We start from the raw sequence: 12,653 nt of genomic DNA on the forward strand, positions 1-12,653 counted from the left end.
TAGGTGTTAAGATTTTTAAACCAAAGTGTACTTATAAGTCCAACAATTAGATAGAAATCTAGTTCAATCTTTTCATAATAAAGTATTTTTTCATAATCATTTATTCATGTTAGATATTCAGCTTTTCAGCAATAATATGAGCCTAAGCGAGATGGTGGCAGGGTAATTGCATTTTCTGGTACTTTAGTTTAACAAATTAAAAAAAAAAAACAAAAAAATGTGGCTGGAAGCGACAAGCTCCTAATAGAAATACTGAAAGAAAGTGAAAAAGGAGCCATCAGATACCTCAAAATAGTTTTTAGAATATTGCAAACACATTGTTACACAAAAAGGGACTACAAACCTAAAGAATAAAGAAAACATCAATTTCACTTCTTTCCTAATTTAATAAAACGTTTAAAAAGATATTAACAAATAGGATAACAATAAAATTAGATGAGTATCCACCAGTAGAACAAGCTAGTTTTAGGGGACGATACAGTAATCCTGTCAGAAAAGTCATCCAATATTCCAATCAGACTCGTTTTCAAGGACTATGACAAAACTGTTGATAACGTGGAACTGTCGACCATCTGACAGAATAAGCAGGCTGAGATGATGATAATGATAAATAATGATAAAAAGCTCAATAAAGTATAATTGGGTTGCAAGATAAAAAGATGCAATATACCACAACTATCTAGAGCCTCAATCGAAGATATATTTAAGTCACTGAACCAGGAAAAAAGGAGAATCCTGATTAATAACAAACATTTAAACCCTTAGATAAGCACGTGACATAGAACGTACTAATAACCTGATTCTGTAAAGAAATGGAGACGTTGATAAAGGGATCTCTTTTGTTTATTATTTATGGCAACGAACTGCCTAAATTCATATCTTCGTATAAAACCATACAATTCGCAGATGATACGACATACGTTATATCAGGAAAAAGTAATGATGATTTAAAAATGTCTCATGAGGAAGTTTCTACTAAATCTAGCTCATGGTTTGCTGCAAACAAACTAAAACTTAACTCTGATAAAACGCAAAATTTGGTTAAATCTGCAAGTAATTTACGCAATGATCTAGTTAACAAAGAGACTGCTAAACTATTGGGAATAACCATAGATAATCGACTTAACTGGTCGACTCATATCTCACAACTTAAGAAAAAACTATCAAGTTCATTATTTGTTATTCGTCAACTAGCAAGGGTTGTCAACTTTGAAACATTAAAAATGACATATTTTAGGGGTTAGTTATCTAGAATACTGCCGACCTTTCTTTATCAAATTCAAAATTATGCCGCTACCTACTCTGTTGATATTTCAAGTTTTAACTGAGATTCACAGAAAACGTGCTCATTTAATAAAGCAGTCTGATGTTCATGACCATGTTCTCAATAAGCGAAACTGTCACTACCTACGAAAAAGTCGCTGTAGATTAAGTCTTTCAGAAAAACATAGTCTTAATTATAATTATTACAATATTCTACCAAAAAGTATAAAACAGCTAAGCTGTAATAGTTTCGATAAAGTTATAAAAAAATATCTTCTAAAACATTGTTTTTACTGCTCAGAAGAATATATGACTCATTGCAGAACATCGACTGAACTGCTTACCGTAACTTTGCCATAAATGTTTTTCTGTTTATTTTATGTTCTTGTTTGTATATATTATTTAAGTTACGTTTTATATTCGTTTTTTAATACTATGTATGTTCTTTTTGACTTGCTACAAACAATATTTGTATTGTTATGTAGTTAAATAAATACTCTACTCTACTCTACTTGACAGATTTTTACCACCAGAACTTTATCACCAGAACTTTACAACCATCTAATTTAAAAAGAAGTTGCATTATCAAAATTCAATTTAATTCGAATACCAATACAAAACAAACCCAAACTATACCTAGCAATAATGATAGTAATGTCACAGACTCAAATCAATACTACCATACATCAAAACATGTCAAAAATGTTGGCAAAATATGAGATTAATGTTGGACATAAATCGTCAAAAATATCCAGAAAATATTTTTTAAAATTTAAACCAAATATTACTAAAGATCACCAGTCGGATGTTGTTTATAAAGTAAATTGTAAAGACTGAAATTAAACATATATTGGGCAAACACACCAACATCTATATAGAAGGGTTGTTTCACACAAATATAGTTTACAAACCAACAAATTAAAACGCTTAGTCTTAGCTACGCATTCTTTAGAAAATAGTTATTCTTTTTATTTTGAAAATATACAGATTTTGCAAAAAGAACAAAACTACAACAAAAGATGTATATTGGGGATAATTCACATAAAAAAAATTAAAACTGTATCAATAAAAAGACGGATATAAAAGATTTGTCTAATATATACAACAACTTAATAAATTGAGTTGTTTGTAAATGCACCATTGGTAGATATTTTAATTACGACCCTGAATCAGTTGTATTTTCAAGTGTCTGTTATGTGTCTTTAGGGTAAAAGATCACTTTTGAATTCCATCGCAAACTAGCAAACATTTGTATTAAGTAATATTTATACAATTCAAGGGCTTATTGAAAATGGAAAATGTAGCGGAAACTTAGCCATAATTAGTGTTTTATTTATAATAGACCGACAAAAACAGGAATGTGTTGAAGTGATGATAGCAAAATATCTTCAGGACCAATGTGGAAATTACTGAAACACAATATAAATGTAAGGGCGTAACGTAATAAGGACGTAAAAATATGTATATCCAACATTTTAAGCTTTCCATTAATTAATAAGATTTAGCAAATTTCAGTGTTAACAGATTCAATAACCTGATTTATATCTTGACAGGATAGTATATTCATTTTTCCATGCTAGTTCAAAATACTTCTTTGCGAAAATTTAATTAACTCGACTTCGCCTTTCTTTAGCGAAAAAAGCCAAAGTCATGCTTCATAACCAGACAAGACAGTGATTAGGGTAACATCCCTCTCATTTGCCAGACACAACTATCCCCCTGCGTAATTTAATCCATGGTCCATTTGCTGCGGTGGTGGATCTACGTCTTATCGTTTTCTCATTTCCGGCTTTGTTATCAGTCACCCTGAGCTTACCAGATAACTCGAAAATATAGTCCAGTGAATTTGTATAAAACTCCAAAGCCTTAAAGGCTGATCAGGTTGGAAATTTTATAAATAAGTTGAAGACAATGCTACTTGGGAATATTGTATAGGATTATATAAATAGGCCAGAATAATGTGTTAACAATAAAATAGAGGAAAAGAGAATCTTTTTCTTCCTTATGTGCCTATCCGTGACGATTTTTGGCGATCAACATGGCAGCCTTTATCTTGTTTGCAAGCAACGTGAAAAATCTGTACAGATGCTGTGCCAAACCAGGCTCTTTAACCAGGATGTCATTTTTCTTCTTAGACCTCACCCTCCAAATATTTTTCCCTGCATGATAGATTTTAGGAGGTCACATCTGCATTCATTTCATATATTGTGTCCGAAGTACTGTAGATTTCGAGATTTGATCGTTTTCACTACCTTTTCGTTCTTCTTTATTCTTATGAGGACCTCTTAATTTGTAATTCGGTCAGTGTAGGGAATCTTAGTATCATAGTATTCTCGAAACAGCCAGATCTCAAACACTTTCAATCTCTTGCATGTCTTCATTCAAAGTCCACGATTTAACTCCATAAAACATAACTTACCTCCTGGTTGTTGGTCCGTTCTACTATGGTGACGAGGTAGTTGTAATAATTCACTCTTTCTAGTGAGGTTTGGTTGACGTAGAGTTGGCCTTCTATTATCTTATTGCTAATTATCATGAGCTTTGTCTTCTTTACGTTTATATTGAGTCCATATTGTCGACTATGGTACGTGAATTTGTTTCTAAGGACTTGTAGATCTTCAAGGTTGTCAGCAAATACAATGGTGTCATCTGCATATCTGATGTTCAACTGGTACCAAAGAATATCGTAGGTGTAAGTTAATGAAATCAACCCGCACACCGGCAAAGCGAAAACAAAATTGGAATTCCAATACTAAAAATCTGAACATACGACACAATTTTAATTTAAATAAATATCTTCTAAACAAAAGTGGCAGCAATGGTTTTAAATTACATATTTATTGTAAATACGTGTCAAATGATCTGGGTGTGGATTTTGCTGTCTAAAGCACTGTCTTTCGTTAAATCAAAAACAGTTTTATCGAAAATCTACATTTTTTGTTTTTGTCCTTTAAAATTCAGTTTCATACATGTCACCGCCTAAAAATATAGATCACTACGTTGCCTTTAAACGATAGTTAAGAGTTATCTAAAGTTCTAGTTATCTTGTCTTTATACCAGTATTTATCAGTCTTTTAACCAGTAAGACAATGATAGTGTAAACGACACGCCCGTTGTACACGCACAAAACTTTTATGATTTTTGTAATAAGCTTTCACAGCAAATGCGTGTTGTTTACACAACCACTTCTCCATCTCCATGATAACTAAACTTCCCACGCCCACGTTGACGTTCCCACTCTCCAGATTCGCAACGTTTACGTCACAAGCCCGCGGCTCCTCTCTTTTTCATCAGCGGCGTTGCCAAATTGTTCCGTTTCACTGAATCCCTGAATGTTACTTTAGTAAATTTGAAGTATTTGACCTTAATCGTAGAGCAGAAGCTTACTTTTTTAGCATCCTATGTATGTACTTGGTCTCTAGATATACCTATGATCTTTGCTACTTTTTTAACGTAGCCTTAAAGAGAAACTAAAGAGTTAATAGAAACCATATATAATGAACAGAGGAAGTACATAGAAAAAGCCAGTATATGAAATGCTAGAGAGTATACCAAATATTAAAGACAATACCAACTATAGAATGTATGGACTGTATAATCAAAATTTTTTATATATCGTGAAGGATATGTAGAAATTATGCAGGCCCAAATGGAAGACAGCAGATGAGACAAATTCGTTATGGTCCTACTTACTTTTAATCTTTAACCCTAGTCTATTTTCTACCTTAAAATAATTTAACTGGGCTATTGGCAGATATCTCCACATCAATTTTGCGAGTCGATGTTTTATCGCAATGTGTGGTTCTTTCGTGCCGATGGCAATAGCATCGACCCTCCAAATTTCGTTAAACAATTTGATTACTATAATGGCGCCCAGGGTGTGGATGCCGAGGGGGCAAAAAGTCTGATAAAGATTTTAGTGCGGGTAGCCTTAACTAAAAGTTGGACTAACGTTTTCGTAATGCACTTTTTGTGGCAGATGAGGAGATTACTGTGTATCGTCTCGGTCTGATTGCCTTGGGTGAGGATTTGAATATTTGGGTGATGGGTAAACAGCGAGTGTCGTCTTTTTATACGAAAACGGGAGAAGATTACATTATCACTACAAAATTTAGCTGAATTCAGTTATATTTACTTGTTATCTATTTATTACATTTATATAGTACATATAGTTATATAAAGTTAGTTTGAGTTTTTTAACTTTTTTATTGAAGATCTAAAAATAAACGATATCAGGAAAACCTTGAACAGGAAATAAGGCATGTAATGAAATAGCAAAGTTTTGAATCACAAAAACTAGATTTTTGGATAAATCATGCTGGATTATTCATATTAAAACTGTGGATGGAATTGGCAAAATCAAGTTATTGCTAGTGTGCCATTACCAAAGATTCCCCAATTTACAGAATACAAATTTAGTCCAAAATATGCAACGACGTCAAGCAGATATTAAAGCTCGTGGACGACAAATTACCTATTGAAAAAATCATTGTTTGATTTTTAAAATGAGTCAGGTGTCAACAAATTTCACTTAGTATTTCCATTTTTTATGAAACTTTTATTGAAAGTATATTTTTGATATAAAACAGATATACTAATGTTCATTTAGTTCAACATCATGCATTGTTTTGCTTTTGCATTATTTTTATGTAACATTTGTTAACGATATGCTAACCTTTTACGATATCCCTACTGAATACACTAACCAAAGTATACTGTCTTTGTTTTAAATTATGAATGAGAATTTTTCAAGCAGACAGTAGGAATTTGTAATAGTTTACAGCTCATAAATATGCGCATATATTAAGCAAAGGACCAATTACTGAAGGTACCTACCAATTACTATACAGTTTTGATTAACAAGCTACATATTTACTGTCACGTGCCAATCCACTAACGTCTCATGTAGTAAGGAAAAGACATACCCAGTTTGATTAACAAAGGGAGATAGCGAGATGATCTATTACGTTAACAAACAAAAGAAACGGACGTCGTGACCAGAGACAAGCGTGAATTCATACAAAAAATCGGCCTTCGGATAATGCAAATCTTCGAGGTACAAATCCTGTGGAAGGAAAGTGTGTGAATGACATGCTAAAAAATGCAAAATTATACATAATTGAAAGTCGGTGTGCTGCAACCCGAACAAGGAGATAAAAATAAAACCATCTATCGCTTAAATCCCTTAAGTCCAAGGGCGTAGTGAAAAAACTGGAAGAGTATTTCTCCTGTGCATATCGCATAAAAGTATCCCTACGAGTAAACGCTTTCTTAAGTTTTGACTTACGAATTAAATACTGGCACGGAAGTCGAAGAACTAAACAAATATGATTTAACGTAACAGTACATCATTTATAAATATGGTAATTGAACATTACTAAATATATTTGAACTTTGACAAGAGTGAGTTTTTTTAATTAGATGGTTGTACAATTCTGGTGGTAAAGATATCTTGTAACTTTGTTCAGATTTTCGGAATGGTATTGTGAGCTAGATATCTTAATTGCTCTGCCAATAATACTGAATACAACACTTCTTTTATGCGGTAAAACCAATCTATATATCTAGCCCACCATATCTAAGAATTTTACATACTGGTTTAAATATGTGATATATGTAAAATTCTCTGGCAGCCCGAAGATTCATCGGTTCTCTTATATTCCTTAAGGAAAATAAATGTTTGGGGCTATTCTATATTTGTCTGTAATTTTTTTCTATTTTCTAGTTCCTGCTGCATTGCTACAAAATAGAATGGTTATTCGTTCTTTACTCATTTTTAGGCCTGGTGCATTGTGTTCGTGTTTTTATGCAAGTGATCTTTTGGGCAGCATTTTGAAATTTAATCTAGTCTCATCTGCGTTGTAAATTTGATCTTTAGTGTAGTTCGCCAATAACATCTATTTCAGTTTTAAAAATGGTTACTGCATGGTGATCACCAGATAGTTTTTTTCCACATAAATTAACTTGACGAATAGCGTACCTATTTTTCCATTTATCTAGCCATCCTGATCTTGCTTTAAATCCTTTACCTTCATCGCCCATCATATCGGATAACATTTTTGCCTTCTCTTGAATTATTGGTCCAGATAATGCTATTCCTTTGGATATTTGTTGTGTGAACCACAAATAGACAGCTTCATTTACCTACACGTTTTGACTTAGTTTCATTATTTTCTTGTATAGCATTTTCGAAGCATGTTCCTAAAATTTGCTTTTCATTTTAGCCCATTCGATAATTGTAGAAACGCCAACGCCAAAATGTGCTGCAACTGTCAGTAAAATCTGTCCATTTTAAATCCTTCGGATAGCCTCTAATTTCTGTTCAATCGCTATCACAACACGTTTCCGTTTGTTTGACATTTTCACACAACAGGTGATTTAATGATATTAAAATATAAAAAAAAAATAAAATAACACACACAAACAAATATGGCACCAAAGAACAGACTTAAGAATGAGATACGGTCACCTGCACAAAATGTGTCAAAACAGGGAGTCATCGATAACGAGATTTAAACAAATAACACGGCTCAGAATAATTACGAAGCGGTGATCATGACAAGGAGTACAGTGCAAAAATCGGTGTGGATCAAACTGCGATAAGGCGTACTATGTTGGGAGTTCCAAATTGCGCATCCGAAAGTATTCCTGATTCCCCTTTTAGTCTACTTAGTATTACTCGTTCAGTGAACTTGCTTACTACTGATAGCAGAGCAATCGCTCTATAATTTTGTGGAAAACGTGGGAAAATGCTATCCTTTCTTGATTTCGGAATCAATATCACATGGAAAGACATTAGAAAACATGGGAAGAAGAAGAAATTAAAAAACATCAAGACGACCGTATAGAGCAAGTCATAGAGAAAAACCCAAGTCTCAAATGCACCAAACCAAAACTAGGAAAGAACAACATAATAACAATTAAAAATGAACAAGGACAACTAGAAGAAAGTAAATATAAACTCAATTGAAAAGTTCTACGCTGATTTGTATCGTTCCAGAAACGATTCCCCTAACTCCTCAAAGCAGAACTTGAAAAGTCAGATAACAAATGTCAACTCACAAGTGATGCCCGAAATAAGCGACGAAGAAATAGAAAGAGCAGTAAAAGAAATAGGAATAAAGCTCCTGGAAGCGATGCAATCCTATCAGAAATGCTGAAGGAAGCGGCGAAGAAACCATTACATATCTAAAAATACTATTTAATAAAGTTCTATTCGAAGGCAACATAGCCGAACAATGGAATACTGCTAAAACAATACTAACACATAAAAAGGGAGACACCACATACCTGAAAAATTATCGACCAATTTCACTTCTTTTACAAATTTACAAAACCTTTACAAAGATTATTACAAACAGGTTAACAATTAAATTTGACGGATATCAACCAGTAGAACAAGCCGGATTTAAAAAAGGTCACCTGTGACCATCTATATACTTTAAAAATCCTAATAGTAAAGACTAACGAGTACAATCCCCATTATGTCTGGCTTTTATAGATTATGAAAAAGCTTTTGATAGCGTAGAACTGTGGGCAATAGAAGAAACATTAGTCAACAACAGGATCGACTCCAGGTACAGAATATTAATACATACTATTTACGAACAAACTGAAATGATAGTGACGTTGCGTAATGGAATCGAAACAAGACCAGTAAAAATCAACCTCTATCCTCTATTAATCCCTATTAATGGAAGATACTTGAACCATCTTAGATACACAGATGATGTAGTACAAATAGCCGACACGTGGAATGCACTGAATACGATCATTAAGGAGCTACACACAGAATCACTAAAAAAAGGACTGAAAATGAATTTCAGCAAAACTAAACTAATGTCAAACAAAGACGACAAACCTATGATAAACATCCAAGGGACAGAGATAAAACACGTAGAAGAATATACATATCTGGGTCAAAATGTCAAGGTAAGCAAAGAAAATAAGACTACCGAAATAAGCAGACATGTAAAAATGGGATGGGCAGCATTCGGAGGAATCTCGTACGTACTTAAAAATAAAAAATACCTTAAAGACTGCGAACCAAAGTGTTTAATTCCTGTACCCTACCTGTACTTACATATAGAGCTCAAACCTGGACATTCACTAAAATAAACATGGAAAAGATCAGAAAAACTCAGAGAGCTATGGAACGACAGATGCTGGGTATCTCACTCAAAGACCATAAAACCAATGAAGACATTCGTAATAGAACAAACGTAAAAGATGCTGTCGAAGAGGCAGCTAAACTGAAATGTAAATGGGCTGGACATAACGAACGTCTTAAAGATGGCCGATGGAATAAAGAAATCGGGAATTGTCGGCCATATGAAGCCAAAAGACCACGAGGAAGACTGCAAATGCGCTGGAGCAACGATATTAAAAGAACTGCAGGACCAATGTGGAAACCTCTTACAAACAACAGAGATGAATGGCGAGAATTAGGAGAGGCCTATATTCGGCAATCCGAATAGACAGAAGGGCTGCAAAAAAATCACATGGGATACTTTCACTCACTCTGGGAATGGAATGAATTTTTACATAATAAAATTTAAAATGTTAAGTATACTACTGCTTTTGTTGAGAGGTGTTTCACTACTCTGTTTGTTATTTGGTCAGGTCCTCGTGCTTTTATTGTTGATTAGTTTCGAATTATTTCCTTGACTTATTGCAGTGATGTGTGTGCTATTTTTAGTTGTTCTAGGTTATTCGTCAATTCTTTGTAAGTTTCTTCCACTTTTTCACTTAACGGATACATGGATACGTTTATTGAAGATATATTAGATATGTTACGTTTTATAAGAAAAGAATAGTTTACACGCACAACTTTTAACAAAGCAAAAAATGTTTCTTAATAAACCCAAGAGATTGAAGAAAATACTAAATAGCGTAGAAATAAAAGAATAAATTTCCATAATAAATTTTATATATTTTCTAAATAGAAGAGTATCAAAAAATATTTTAATTCGTATTTACATTCCCTTGGCCTACGCCTTTGTTTCGACGTAAAGTTTCAAAACAATATTATCATATTCATAGACAGAAGACATCAAAGTCCGGGCACGTATTCTGTTGAGGGAAGCCTCTTCAATTCTTCATAGGCCCAGATTATTTACGACGACCTGTACAAATAGGGATGTTTTCATCACCTTTTTTGTTGTAAAATGGGGTGGCTGTTTTATTATTTAACAGCGGCTTTGGAAACGTTCATTTTAAGTCGTATTAATATAACTTTATGAATTATTTATTGTTTACTTGGGGAGATTAAATGCCTAATTATGAAAATGCTTTCAGGAAAATTAATAAGAGCGAATAAGTATTTGTATATTTTAGTAGCGTCGGCGAAATTCGTGGAGGCAAATAAATAGCTAGTTTGTGTTTAATAATTAATAATAACTTTAATAATAATAATAAAAGTCAATCATCAAGAAAGATAAAGAGGAAGATATTACTGTAATAAAATGACATAAATTCGCAAAATGTAATACAAAATATCCAATAGATCTGATAATCTTACATAAATGGCATATGAAAATATATTTATTTATAAAATATATTATATTTTCATATGTCATTTCCTCTTACATAATATTATGTCATTTCCTGAACATGAGATTCCTCCAAAATATCTATCTATCTAACTATCCTTAATTTTCTGTCCTCTAACTAGTAGATTATTGTTCTTACTAAGATCTTAAAAATTAGGGTTATAACCAAAAGCGACATATTCGATATACACAGTAGTTATACGACCAACAATAATATACGAATAAGTACTGTGGCTATAAAATCACAGCTACAGCTATAGGGGCGAACCCATATGAAGAAACTTACTATAAATATTGAGACTCTTCCTCTAGTCCAATAAATCCTAACAGAGGACAGCTGAAGACTGTCAGAGAGATGGACGTCATTGAGGCGTAATCACTTTTGGACATATATCCTAATGAATCCAGAAGAAAAATCAAGATTTGGATGGCAGTCAGGTAAAGAAATCAAAAAATTGGTTTCGGAAAATGTCTTATTGAACACGCAGAGGACCAGAAGCTCTATTTGTACCCAATTTTCGGAGTTTATATGGGTGAGAAATTTTACGCATAAAAATCGACCCTTTGACATATATATCTTTCAAATGTGCAAGATTGGCCAGAGATACCAAGCGGAGGCAGCTTCAAAGTGTTTAAGAAAAAATAAAACTCAGTTCAAAAGCATTATCCACCGAAGAACTATTAAAAATCGTTCAAATCGACGAATAAACCCCCGATGGAGCACAAAAAAAGTTTTTTCATCTTTGCTTATTTGAAGTCGCTTGAAGAGGCAATGAGACCGTAAACTGCAAGATTCACTTTTTCCAGAAAGAATTTGATATTATGGGCGAATTTACGGGCCGAATTGAATACAACAGCATTTTTTCCAAAACAAATCAAGGCGGTTCGAAAAGTTTGGCATGCAGCAAATGGCTGGTAAGAAATTCATCAAATAAAAATTTATGCCCAGTTAGATTATTTTAAAACTAATGGATAAAAGGGGAACAAAGATTTTGTCAGACAGACTCATTCGGTAAGATGTAAGAACGGTAAGTTCACCCCAACTGAAAGGATGGAGCTTGATTCAAAAACTGTCCACTTAAAATCAACACCGTATCATAAGTGGACAAAAATGTCAGCTCAAAAATTAGAATAGAGACAAAAAACATAAAATACCAAACCATTCTCATTGATCTTCAGGTGTATCAGCCTAGTTCAAGCAAGGTGTTTCTCAAAAAAAGTTAATTAAATTAATGGTTCAATCAAATGCAAGCACTCTAAAACCATATCTGCAGCTGGATTCCAGTCACCACCAGAAGTTGATCGAAAATATCAGAACAACAAATGAAGCTGGACCTTCGAGTTCCCAAATGCTACAGGTCAAATAATACACAAAATCATGCTTTGGTAGAAAAGAATGGACAAACTACTATAGCTTATAATAATTGTACATTTAATATTGTTAACAAATAAATAAAGATTGTTTCGTTGATATGGTCCAATAATTGTCTCGTCAAAATAGTCTTTGTTGTAAAAAGCAACCTGTATAATATAGTTATTTTATCGAATTGTGCGTTCAGGTCGTCAGCTATCGTGTTAACGTGTGTGCGACTGATTTCCTACATCTGGGACCCGTCCTCCCCTCGATTGCCTCGATATATAACTTAAGACAGACAGTGCCAATTTGCCTCTCGGCAAGAAAAGGCCGTGTGTGTGTGATCTCGAAAATGTGCATGGTGCGTAAGTTATAAATGCGCTTGTAAACCCGGTGTTTTGTGTTAAAACGTATATAGTTGGTCTCTCTCAATTTTATCATTTCATGTATATCTGTTACTGCCTCCCCGCACTCACTGTAAAGCT

The sequence above is a fragment of the Diabrotica undecimpunctata genome, chromosome 6 (assembly GCF_040954645.1).
Source record: "Diabrotica undecimpunctata isolate CICGRU chromosome 6, icDiaUnde3, whole genome shotgun sequence".
NCBI classification, from domain to species: Eukaryota; Metazoa; Arthropoda; class Insecta; order Coleoptera; family Chrysomelidae; genus Diabrotica; species Diabrotica undecimpunctata.